This window comes from Acipenser ruthenus, chromosome 6, assembly GCF_902713425.1.
Source record: "Acipenser ruthenus chromosome 6, fAciRut3.2 maternal haplotype, whole genome shotgun sequence".
Taxonomy (NCBI): Eukaryota; Metazoa; Chordata; class Actinopteri; order Acipenseriformes; family Acipenseridae; genus Acipenser; species Acipenser ruthenus.
The window spans coordinates 60790885-60804733 of NC_081194.1; the positions used below are offsets into that span (position 1 = coordinate 60790885).

Here is a 13849-nt window from a genome sequence, read left to right on the forward strand (position 1 = left end):
GTTTTTTTTAAAGCCGACACCTCCTAATGTCAGACAAACATATCCAGTTTAGCAAGGGGCTACTCCTGTATGATTATGAAAAGCTTTTTGATAGAAACACATTTTTTATTTGGGGGTGAAGGTGGCTGGCCCATTATAGATTTGGATGGGATTAAACTGCCTTTCAATTATATATATATATATATATATATATATATATATATATATATATATAGATAGATAGATAGATAGATAGATAGATAGATAGATAGATAGACAAGTATTAAAATAGGTAAAAAGAAGATGGAACAGAATGCATTGTACAGATCACGTTTACATTTAAGAAACACAATGTTATTTTGATTCTTGCACCCTTGCATGCATAGACGTTATTCTTCGGGCACCCTCTGCTGCAGCAAACCACAACTCAACTCCTGTTAATTATCTGAACAATGTCGCGTGACTCTCGCAATGTATAATGCTAGAGATCTCGCTAAGAAGACTCAACAAATATTTAAATTAGTATATTGTGGCTGTCTTCATTAACATATTTTCTCTCAGTACATACGACAACATTTTCACTTTAAGTGTCGCAAGGAAAATGCAAATTGCGGTATGTTTGCGCTGCGACTGGCCCATCTTAGTGCACCTACACTTAGGTCTGTGAAACCAGCCTTTTGGCCCTTTTAGTATTAGTGAACATTATGTAATGGAACGTTTGAACATTTTGGCTTAATTTATCAAGTCCTTTGCACCATTATTTGCGGAGGAAAAATACAACTAATAATCTTACATACTTAGTAACAAGCATCTTAAAAAACCCTTTTGAGTCCTTAAATTAATATTCTGAGTTGTCTATTGTTTTGTTTGAAAGATCAACAGTTTTATATTATATAAACCAATAAATAGTGTAATTAGCATTTTGCTGTACAGACCTTGATAAAGCGGACCTGTTATTTATTTATTTGGTTATTTATTTATTTATTTATGACAGTGTTTTAATATTTAATACGAGAGACCTCATTACAAAAAATACATCAGAAAGATGTTTCAATAGAAACATAGTTCTTTTTTCCTCAAAAGACATGCATTTTTAATTTTGTTTGTTTGAAACTTTGGGTCCTATTCACAACACTTTAAGAAATGATTTTTAAGGACTGTTTTTTTAACCCCATTTTCATTAATTAAAGAAAAAGTCAGGTTTGCAGTTTATGAAACCTTTTAAAACTGGTTGAGAGTTTCTTGTGTTTTCCTATTTTTTAAGCACTGGTTACCAGAGCAAATGTTTCTAAAGACAAAACCATCTTTATTTTATAACATATTAGAAGATACAAATGTAAACAGGTGTTTTTATTTTTTATTTTTGTATTATAGGATATTGAACTGAGGCAGAATTTTTAACAATCCCCCTTTTATACCAGTGTTATTGATTTTCTGTAGGGGTGGTCAGAGAACCCATTACCTGTACTCGTAATTGTACTAATTCTCGAAAACCAATACTTGTATATATGTATATATATGTATATATATGTATATAATATATATATATATATATATATATATATATATATATATATATATATATATATATACTTGTATTGGTTACCGTCCTCTCACCCAAACTACACAAAGTGATAACCCATACAATAATAGACATCTGTGACAGGGCAGTGATGATGTTCCCAGACCAGAAAACTGACAGAGACACACACACAGGTACTACGGGTGAAAAGCGCACAGCAGAGACGTTTTTATTCAAAACCAAACATAAAATAAATATATAAAAAAAAAACAGAGCAAAATAAAAGTTTGACAATAACATATCATAAACACAAACAAGTACCGTGCTGGTGTTTTACACTACGAGTAGCAATTGTTTTCTTTTCTTTTCTTTTTACTTTTGTTTTAGATTTTCGCTCGCTCGCCCACGTTCCTCCTTCTGAACACCCACACTGAACAAGAAAAGCTGCAGGCTTTTATACTGGTGACCATCTCCAGATTAGCAATAAATTAATCAATTAATTTATCTGGAGATGGTCACCTTTTGCGCGGGTTTAGTGGGAGGAGGCTTTAACCCCATCCACACTGCAAAACAATAACAAACAAAAACATTGCATTTTTAACTAAACACAGAAATAATCACACTAAAACAATACACAAACCATTATTTTAAATACCCACAAAACAATACATTAAATCACCCATTCTAAAATAAAACAAACAATACATTTTAAATCATAATACAATAAACGCAACCCATTTAATCAGCAGACTTTGGCCTGGCCCCTTTTTACACATAGGGCTATTCTGCCCTGATAGAGACACCGTTCATATTTAGTATTTCTAAAATGAATGCAACTTGCTATAAACTACTGTATTGTTCTATTCCTCAAAGAAAATGTGCCTTTGCCTGAGCACTTACTTTGAAACGGGGTGTTTGGATTTTCAGTAGAATGCAAGTCTGTATTTGTAATATTAAAACTATGCTTTTGGTTGCCTTGCTGCCCTGAAAAAGTAAGATATCTCAAGATAAATCACACGATAAATGGCTTATTGAAAGCTCCACGTTAGGAAGTTATGCAGATTCTGGAATAATCTAAGAAACACTGAGAGAATGAAAAGAACTCTACCATTGTATAACAACCCACAGTAGCTGCAGGGGTTTGTGTTCTGGAACTAAGTCAGGAGCATCAGTGTATTAAAACTATATCTGCATTCCAACAATATGTAAAGAACAAGGAAAAACATTCATTGGAATAGCCTGAGAACCAACAAGTGTACAAGCACTGAAAACAAAAGCAGGAATACAGACGATCTTTCGTTTTTTTCACTCATACAGTCAGTTATTATTTTGTAATTAAAATTATAGGTATACTGTAACACTTGAATTGTAACAGGGATTGATCAAAAATAAAATAGTAACACATGCACACTGTTGCTTACATGACTGATTCATTTGTTTGTCAAATGATATCCCTGGCATGTATTCTATAATAAAGATGCACCATCTTGTTGCAAGTCAGTCATAATGGAGAAAGTAGACCAGACCATAAAGAGATGATAGAAAGCACTCCTTTGGCAGTTCATTTTGTAAGACTGAATAAAGCCTTGTATTTCATGTCTCTAAAGTGAACACTCCATTCTGGAAGCTTTGCTACAGACTTCCATTAACAATTTACCTGAACAACCACGGCTGTAAATTTAAAATTAGAGACAATAGTACCTTGAAACGTTGATTAATATGATCTCTATCCAAACATACAGATAAACAGCTAGAAGAACAGATAAACAACCTCCATATATCCACAGATTATGATATAGAACTTGTTCTAAAGAAGGTCCTTATCCGGTTTCATTACAACTAGACAAGCAGTTCTCTGGATATCTGCAAAACTCAAAAAGTGCTGTAAGTTATTGTCAGTGTTCTGCGTTTTGGTTTTTTATCTTTAAAAAATAATTCCGGGAATTTTTCAGAGTTTTTTTACATATATTAAAATAGGGATAAAATCGGTAAAAAAAAATTGTTTTAAATTGAAACATCGGTAAGAATCGTGGAGAAAAAATCTCAGTATACACACTTTACATATGATGCGTAGCAGTTCTGGTTTCTGATGGTTTTAATGTCCCTGGCATTGGGGGACATGAAGCAGAATCTGTGCAAGTCGAAGCCACATTTTCCCAAGTTAGCTGGTACTGACGGAAGTAGTATCTACAGAAGGTATGAACATGACAAGCCAAGTTTATTCGCATTGAAATCATAAATATAAAAGAAAATTGACGTCTGCTGTATCCTAGTGTAGGGCTGCTTATTACAATGTCGGAGTCAAAATAAAACTGCATTTTAATTAAAATAGTGTGTATTTCCTAGAAAATAGTACTGGGGAAATATTGAATAATAGACAAAAAATAGGGGTATAAATCAGTAAAAACCGACGTCTATCCTGTAATTTTTCAGTAAAATTTGGAATAAACCTGAAATGCGGAACACTAGTTATTGTGTACTGTAGGTCCGATGGATGAAAAACAATCTGGCATACAGATACTAAGACTAATAATAAGAGGTAGAATGATCAGGTATCTCTAGCAGACTTATCAGCCCCATATGCCCATGGTGGTACTACACCCTTGTGTATACATTCCTATAGAAATGTACTTTTTAAAATGTCCCCAGTTTTTTACACACGTCTTATTCTGTCAAAAGCATGAATATACAGTTAGGTAGCAATTTCACTATGCTCTACGTGCATTTCCATGGAAAGGAGCATGGTTTTTATTTGCTGTTAAAAAAACACAAATATAGAACAATTCTACACTGTCTTTGTCCTTGGTTGCCTCCAGTATTACTATTCCAGTATGCATATGCTCTTAAACAATCTAATTTGTGTTATAAAATTGGAAAATGAGATAGTGGCACAGCAGGGAGCCGGCTAAAGACTTGTTATTTTGTTGGTAAGCGCAGCAGTCCAAAGACTTCAAAATAGGAGGGCTCCCCAGTTCAATGCTACTGAACCAAACTCATACATACCAGGATATTACTATACTAACATGTCTCATTTTTAAGGGGATCTCCTGAACTGCTTCATTATTGTGATACGCTTGGCTGCGTATACTGTAAGCCTGTACTAGAAATTATGACTAATTATGCAAGGAGACTCTTCTTTACAGTATAAACCATACATTGCAATAATAAAACATATATTAACATGAAATCACTTCTTCATATTCCCCTGGAGAGGTCAATGGGGTAACATATATCCATGTCCTTTGTGTTTGTTCTTATACAAGGCCTGCGCGGCTGGGTCTACGGTTGGGAAGCAAACTTCAATTACCTTCAGAGGGAGATCGTTGCAGGGATGGCGCAGCAAAGTGGAGGAGGAAGGGAGGCTAGAGGAAACAAAAACATAAGACAAAGAATAAGGGCATGACTTGGGGTTTAAATAGGGAGATTGACAGATATTTTGGCGGGACAGAACAGGGGAGGAGCCCAGGCTCCTGCCCCCTGAATTGGACCCTAAGGTTACAAGAAAAAGCAGTTTTTTTGTTTTTTTACTTATGTTTTATACACAGGATGAAATGTGTACACTGTATATGACATATTGGAGTTTAGTCAAGTCCTTAACAGTGATAGGGTGATTTCTTATACAAGATTTATAATGTTGTTTAGAACACTTTATGTATTATTGACTATTTATAATGGATCCTTAAACTAAAGTTTTAACGTGTACTCTTTCTCAGTCATATCATATTTTACAGACCCCTTTGTTGTGGCATAATAGCACATTTAAAGGTATGGATTTTGTACTGAGACACATTCTAGTGTGTGACTGAAAATCTAGAAGAGGTGAGCTATCTGAACTCATGCCTCCATTCTTAAAATTCATTTTTGCAAGGTAACAATTTTTGTTTTGTTTTTTGTTCACTAAAAGAGCTTAATAAAATGAATTATTGTGAATGCTTTTCATCCATTAGACCTACACGGCAGCATATAGTAATGAATTGTACCTAATAATTTCAGTATTTATCAACATGTGTTTATTCAGTGGTTACAATAGATCAGTAAGGAATAATAGTTGTAATCTAATCTATAAAATAAATCATTGTTACATATTTAAATATCATTCACAACTTGACCATTGAAGAATGTCTGTATTGAAATTTAACAAATCAAAAACAAAACATTCATGTTATGTGCATTGATTATATTGGACCTCTGACATGTGTCATTCATACATGCTGCTACCAACTGAACAGTACAGATGGAAACTAATCAATGCACATTTTAGTATGGGTCTAAAATGTAAACTCAGCTCTTAGCAGGCCAGAATTAATTCAGTTGCAGATTTTAAAAAGACAAGAGGCCCAGTTTAACCATGTTCAATAAAAGAAATCAAGAAAGGATTCATATAATTGTTGTACCGTTAAATTATTTTTTTTTGCTGACCTCCAAAGCCAATTTGTGTGTCTGTGCACTCTGTTGTTGTTGTTATTGTTGTAGTTGTTTTAAACGCCATTTCTGTCTCGGGTTTAAACCCATTGCAGTGCAAAAAATTACTTTAGCATGGACTGAGAACTGGTTTTGGAATGATTTTTGTAAATTGCTAAATACTGTATTACAGTGCTTGTTTTGCAATAATGGCAACAAATTTTATTTGTATAACATATTATACTTCTGGGGTCTGGTTCTGTGGTAAAAATCGTTTTAAGTTGATCTGGTGTGTTAAAAATGACAGTGGAACATCTTTTTTTTAAAGAAAACAAGAGCCCCTACCCCACTGTGTTTTTACTCTTTTGTAGAAACCTGTGTTGCAACATTGTTTATGTAGAATACACTACAGGAGACATCAAGGCTTGGGGTTATGATGTTCCATATTGAGATCAATTTAACATTCTATTAATGAGTTAATTTTGTCTACATTCTTAAGGAAGACTTACCCATGCTGTTTGTCCCAGAGGTATCGCCATATGGATTGGACTGACACAAATAAATCAATGCTTTGCCAAGGAGCAAATAGGCCTCCTAAGCTGAACCAAAACTTCTGCTATCCTTGGGCATTATTTAATTAGTTTGCATTGTTGAAAATTACAAAGCTGAAGGACTTGCCCTACAAATATTTTATTCCTTCTATAATGAAGAAGATGTTACATTGATTCAAAAGTATGTATATTGTAAGGTTGGGAGTTTTCCAACCGTGAAAAGAACATCTAGGGGTGAGAGCAAGAACTTTAAGTCTTTCAGTTCATCTCTGTATTAACAGAACATGTGTGTGTGGGTCAGCCACTCATAGTGAGACCCAGTTAACTGAGAATAGCTGTCGGACCTATTATTAAGAATAAAGGTGTGTGTATGTAGGATTGTGGCAGAATGTCCTGCCCATATATATATATGTGCACTGTTTTGGTATTATGTGTATTATTATTTGCGGCGCGGATAAAAGCGCAGCGTATTTGTTATTATTTTTGTATTTTAAAAACCTTGTGAGGATGCGTGACTGATAAGCTAGTGATTTATTAAGCTAGCTGACAGTCACGCATCCTTATTTAACTCGTGCAGACGGTGACCAACTCCCGAGTTAATTCATTGATTAATTGTTGCTAATCGGGAGATGGTCACTGTATATAAACCTTCAGCTCTCTACCCTCGGAGAGAGTGTCAGAGGCGAGACGGGTTTTTAAAATATAAACAACTGCTAAGTATGATGCTGGGGTAAAACCAGCACGCTTATTTGTTTATTTCTATTTGTTTGGCCAATGTGCCCTTTTGTTTAGAGTGTTTTGTTCTGTTTAAATCTTTTGGTTTATTTATTTAATAAAACGCTGAGCGCCATCGGGTTCAGTTTCACCACCGCCATTCCATCCATTGTTTGGTTTCTGTTTACTTCCTGGTCCGTGACATCATTACCCACACGTCACTGCAACAACAGCTCGGCCACAAGGATATGTGACAGAGAATAAGGAGCACATGTGGTACCCTCATATGACTCATGACTAAATCAATTTGTTATGCAAATTGAACCCTTACAAATATTCTGTAATAAATTAAAACTGCATCTCCCTGTTCTAATTATCTCTTTTATATATTCTGCACCTTTAAGGTTTCGGTGCACCTACAAACAGAGGAAAATTAATTGTGGGTGTGGTATTACATTACTCTGGCAAGGAACCTGACATACAATAGTGACACGTTTGTTTCCATCATGTTTGGAAAGATAGCAAATCTGACAGACTTTGATGGAGTGGAGCAACAGAACAGTTTAGACACTCAGGCCCTATTTTGAAGCAAGTGCGAGTGCAGAATAAAAATAGCAAGAAACCACTCATAACAACACTGCAACTAAGCTGTTTCTTGCTACTTTCATAAAGACACAATAGTTTTATTTCGGGGTTTTCTATTGTCAAACCTCTTTATGTCTACACTGTTTATGACCTGAAAAAGGCAGAGGCTATACATTGTTTGAAACAAGCACTGGAGATTATAGGAACTGTTTACTTTCATTAGATCACTAAGGTAGACTCTAACAGCATACACTTTTACAATTATTGTCTGCTTAAAAACACATGTGATTCATAGCCTCCTGGAAACTAAATACATATAAAAAGTATATAGTTCTTGCTTTACCAAGCTTACAGTGAGGAAAAGCATTTTGCTTATTATTAATTCAGTATATTTAACTAACTGTAGTGCTATACCTCCTAGATACAGCCCGGAATGAATTAATAATAAATCACCTAAATATGTTTCATTTAATTTGAAATGGTTACAGTTTCCTAAAGCTGACCTAACCTTGCAGTAGTTCAATCAAAATTAAGTAATTAAAGACAAGACTTTACTTTGAAGAAGGCCTGTTTAAATCTTTAATAAAGTGCTTCATGTAACCTTAAACAATATTACATGAATTTGCTTCAAAGTGTTCTCTGTAATAGTTTAATATTTATGAATGTTTCACTGTCAGAATAGTATTTCTTACCTGTATGTTCAGTTTGGCTTTGTCTTTCTTACCAATTTGATTTAAGAACTATGAACAAAAATGCAGCTGTTTAAAGTAGTTTATGAGCAGTTGAGATGTTGAACATGCATTACATACAAAAGTAAAAGACTGCTTTTCCATTTTAAAATGCTGTAATCTGTGTCTTTTTTCCTTTACTTGTGTCCGTTCATTAAAAAAAACATGACATTTCATTTTCACATGGTATGTACAAACATTTGTGCTGATAACCCCCTAAACTACTCACTTTTCATTCTTATTATCACTAAACCAAGGTATCTAATATAAGAGTTTGTGATAGATAACTATCCAGTGCTCTGTCCAGAAGACATTTATTTGTGTACTTTTATGTATTTTTCAATGTAGTAGTTTAATAATAAAAAAGGTGTTTGTGGGATTCCAATAGCTTTTTAGTGTTTTAAAGCACGTCATTTGTCTTTTGATGTATATGGTAATCGAATAGGAGCTACAAGCAAAGCATGAAATATGTTTGTATTGATTTGTAACTTTGGATCCGGTTCAGGGGTCAGGACCTAGGGCTCCTCCCCAGTTCTGTCCCACCAAAATATCTGTCAGTCTCACTATTTAAACCCCAAGTCACTCCCTTATTCTCTGTCTTGCTTTTTTGTTTGTGTATTGCTACACAGTCCTGCAGATTCTGACTCAATCATGTAATTTTATGTTTATCAATTCAGATGGCATCTCACCCGCTGCACTTTTCTTTCTTTTTGGAATCTGAATTCTCAAATGGGGACTGCATTTCTCCTTCAGGACATCCTTCAACTCAAAATCCAAGCAAAACATTTTTGAAGAAATCTGTCCGTCCTGCTTCTTCTCTTCCATCCAACAACGCCGCTGACCCATGTACCCTTGACACCACTGGATCCACCACCTCAACCTCCGCTGAGTCTGCTAAGAAATAAATAATAAATAATAATAATAATCCCGCTGTGCCCACTCCTGCTGTCCTGGTCATCCAGGTCTCCGAAGCTACTAATCCTCCCTGGCACTCTAAACACCTTCACCACCAGGATGATTCTCCAGCTGCTTTTCTTTAAAGATTGGCCCTCTTTAAAAAAGGAATTTAAATTCCGTCAGTGAACAATTAGAATTCTTTATTTACTTTGTACTGCCAATCCATCTCAGCAGAACCTCTTTCCCACACGTTCAGCGAATCAGGCTTGTCAGCAGACGCTCCTCCCCTGTCATACGGACTCCTGATCTTTGTACTTCACATTTCCCGCCTGCTATTTCACCCAATCCTTCGGCTGCTCCTCATTCTTTCTTTGACCTGTGTCTCCAAATCACCAATTGTATCAAGCAAATCATTCAGAGTCTATTTCTTCAATCACCGACCGCCCGATCAACATCAGAATTTCTAGATCATCGGGTCATCGACAGCAAAGACTTGTCTGTTTCCCTTAAATTTCGGGATCCTCGGCTCCAAAAAACTCTTACATTGTGAATTTGTTCTTGCTTTTTCTGTCCTCTGAGATGTTTTAAGTGAAGTTTATCCCCACTGCTGGCAGAAACTGGACACTTATTTGTTCAGTATTGTTGAACTGTCTGTCAGGTACAGCGACACCATCGTTTACCAATATCATAAAATATTTTCAGCCAAAGCAGCATCTCGCTTCACATTGGATAATACACTCATAAACGGGTCCCAACCTGACCAGGACCACAGCCAGGGACCAACAGAGGTTTCCTCCCACAGGGTTTTTTTTTCTTCTCCACTGAGCTGTAAGATTACTCTTATATATATATATATATATATATATATATATATATATATATATATATATATATATATAAATGATATTAATTAACCTCTATTTTCTTTGCATCAGTAGAGCTGTTGCAGGGAGCCGGGGTTCCTCTTTTGGGGGCAAGGGAAGCTGACTTCTCAACCTTGGAGGCCCAGCCATACTGGCCTCGTCCTCTTCCAGGAAGGTTCATGGTGAACCAGAGGGGACCCCTGGCCAAATCTATCCTCTCTCTTTCGTTTTTCCATTCTCTGCCCATTATAGGTTCCCCTGGGGGAAGTAACGCTTGCCTCCCAGCCTTGGAGGTCGATCGGTTCAGTCTCACCTCCACAAGGGTGGCTCTCTGTGAGCCAAGGGGAAAACCTGTCCTTTTTTCCAAGTCACAAAGCCTCGAGGTTGTTTCAGAGGGGCAGCAGCACATATATAAATATTCCCACCCATATTACCCACACAAGACCAATGACCCTTTAACACTAGAACAACCGCGGTTATACTCATACCTGAAACCACCACAGGCAGTCATTATGACGGTTACCTTTTAAACACATCAATATTAAAATGAAAGACAAACTATCGGATACAACTTAAAAGTTTTATTCAAGCACGTCATATCAAACATCTGCACAGCCGAAACACTATTTAAATGAACACATATCACATATAAAGCACAACTTAAAAAAATGAAAAACAATAATAAACATTTCAAAAGAAACTAGTGTGTAAACAGGTATATGTACATACAAAACTGTAAAAACGAAATTATTTTTTAATTTAAAATGAAGGTAACATATGTTTTCTCTTGCGTGTGTCACTCGGTGCAGCACTGAATCCAGGTTGAGCTGCAGCAGCCTGCTGCTTTGCAGTTTTCTGATCGAAATGTTTCTGCTGAAGCGCTGTGGCTAGTCTTCGTGTGTGATTACGGCACCTACCAGCCCCCGTGCACGCTAAAATACATGTATTTAGGAAAAGTCATAAACGGACAACCGCATAACTTTCAGACACGCAAAATAATTTCAATTTGAAAACCTCAAACCATCAAAATGATTGCCATGGCAGTTCTAGTGTTAATGAGTGAGACTGTTTAAAACAGAGAACAAAAAGTTCACAAAATGAGTGACTTTCAAAGTGTATGACATCTAATAACATTTCAAGTTGAGAATTTTTTATTATCCCCTGCAGAGTATGAAATCCCTAGTGACGGGAATATAGTGGAGGTGATCATAGTTTTCATTAAACTATTCAATGTCATTTCCTGGGCTCCCGAGTGGAGCATCCGGTAAAGGCGCTCCATGTGGAGTGCAGGATGCGCTCTATAGCCGACCGAGGATGGGAGCTCCAAGGGGACGGCACACAATTGGCAAAGCGTCTCTCGAGGGGAGGGAGGGTTAGGTCGGCCAGGGTGTCCTCGGCTCACCGCACATCAGCAACCCCTGTAGTCGGGCCAGGCACCTGCGGGCTTGCCTGTAAGCTGCCCGAGAGCTACAGTGTGTGTTCGTCTTCACCCTCCCTAGTCAGCGCAGGAGTGGTAGCAGTGAGCTGAGCTTAAAAAAATAATAAGAATTGGCCATTCTAAATTGGGAGAAAATAATAAAAAAATAATTGACAAAAAAATATATATATTCAATGTCATTTCCTCATCTTTACGATTTTTTATTGTTGATATACGCCATGGTCATCACCTTTTTTCATCAAACTAATTTTGAATTTACAGCTGTAGCGAGGGATGTATCTTACTGACACAATTTGATCTATCATCTTTGAGATACTGCTTGCAATAAGAATATCAAGGCTTATATGTCACTTATACATCAGGGGAGCGCCATCAAAAATTACTTTAACAAAGGTGTGGACTGGAAATGAGCAACCCAATGCAGCGCACTGAAAAGCTGTGAAATTTAATGATGCTATTTATTTATTTATTTTGCAGAATTTAATGACTGAATTATTCTAAATGGGCCAGATCTTTTAAACCCAAGGAAATGGATGACACGGACGGTTCAAACTTTACACCCCACCTGAAACTGTTGTGCAATACTGTGAGGGATAACATTGTCACCTACTGGGATCAGTATAAATCAAAGACGAGGCAACACTCTCCTCAGGTATAAAAAAGAAATAAACCATTATGCGGGATGTGGGGTCCTAAAACCTACAATAAATTGTTGAACCCCACAATGAATTTCATCAAAAAATGACCCCACAAAAATATATATAGTACTAAATGTGTATAACTTGTGTCATTACCTCAGTTTATAACTTACTATATAACATATAAAGCTATATTAGCATATTGTAAATACATAAGTTATGAATTATAACCACTGGAACATTAAATCAAGTTGATAAATATCTTACCATTATCCTGCTTTTCATCTGTTAACTCCACATCCTAAGAGAGCTTGTAGTATATAACTTTTACTTTCAAAAAACAGAAGTTACTTACATTTTAGTGGAGTAAATGCCCATAATTCAAAAATCCTAGCGATATCAGTGCATACAAGACTAAATGGTGTCTACCAGTTTATTCCATAATCAAACATTGTACTGCACATCTAAAACAGATGTGTATTCAAAGTAAAACCAGCCTTTTCTATTGTAACAAGTTAACTGATATAGAAAAGGGTAATTCCTTTTTCACTGGATTTCTTTTTCTTTAATAATATTATTTTTTTTATTTGGCACACAGTAAAAAAAATCAGTACTCGTTATTATTGCCTTTGGGTATGTTTTTCTTATTATGGTTCTGCCATTTTTTTATTTTATTTTTTTCACTGTACAGCACTTAAAAAAAAAACCATTGACGTTGCGACTTCTAGTCGAAAAATTTGTTATTAAATTGTACATGTTTTGTTTAGTATTACTACAGAACAAAAAAGTTGTATATAGAAAATAGACATATATTTTAATAATTATATGTGTCGGGGCAATTATGTGTGTCTAAGTGTCTTGTTTCATAACATTATCTTTGTTTTGCTAAAAAAAAAAAAAAAAATTGAATGGAATTTGGGCCAGTGTGTTCCTGGTATGAATGGGCTCTGAATGTGTTTCAACAAACTTTACTTCTAGATCAGAAAGATCAGATCATCTTGTCTAAAATGAAAGAAGTTATTGATTTATCTCACTGTCTCCTTTCTCAAGTTACAACAAATCAACACAGTGCTGGAAGGCTTTGTGAAGAAAGAGCTCCAGCTGCCTGCTGTGATGGATATACAGTACATTATGTTTATATGCCAAAAATAAAATGCATATATTTTGTTTAGCGTGGATGGGTAGTCCCATCCACAGTTTAAAAAACTCGTGCAGAAGGTGAACCATCTCCCGAATTAATTACGGGATTAATTTAGTTGCTAATTGGGAGATGGTTCACCTTAATAAAAGCCTGCAGCTCTCGGCACTCGAGGTGGGTGTTGTAGGAGTGGAGAGAGCGAGAGCGATCGTGTGAAAACGAAACTAAATTAAATTATAACATACAGGAACAGTGACAGCGACTGCCCAGCCTGACCTGTATGGTTTATTTATTACTTATTGTTGATTTTGTGTTCGAGATTTGTTTTTGTTTACTCTTTTATTTTGCTCTGTGAGCGCCAGTGTTTTTGTTTAAATATTTTATTTATTTTTGCT

General features: G+C 35.7%; 1 long non-coding RNA gene across 3 annotated transcripts in view; it reads right to left on the reverse strand.

Moving 5' to 3' along the window:
• Positions 1–1749: 1749 nt before the first annotated feature.
• LOC117410676 (uncharacterized) overlaps positions 1750–13849 on the reverse strand; it is a 28009-nt gene continuing 15909 nt past the window's right edge. Inside the window, exons 3-4 of one of the 3 annotated variants that reach the window (XR_009328931.1) lie at positions 9170–9371; positions 1750–4863 (exon numbers count right to left, since the gene is read on the reverse strand). This is a non-coding gene — a long non-coding RNA (uncharacterized LOC117410676). Of the gene's footprint in view, positions 4864–9169; positions 9375–13849 lie in introns of all 3 variants that reach the window. The other 2 variants (XR_009328930.1, XR_004545717.3) reach the window with 2 other exon arrangements.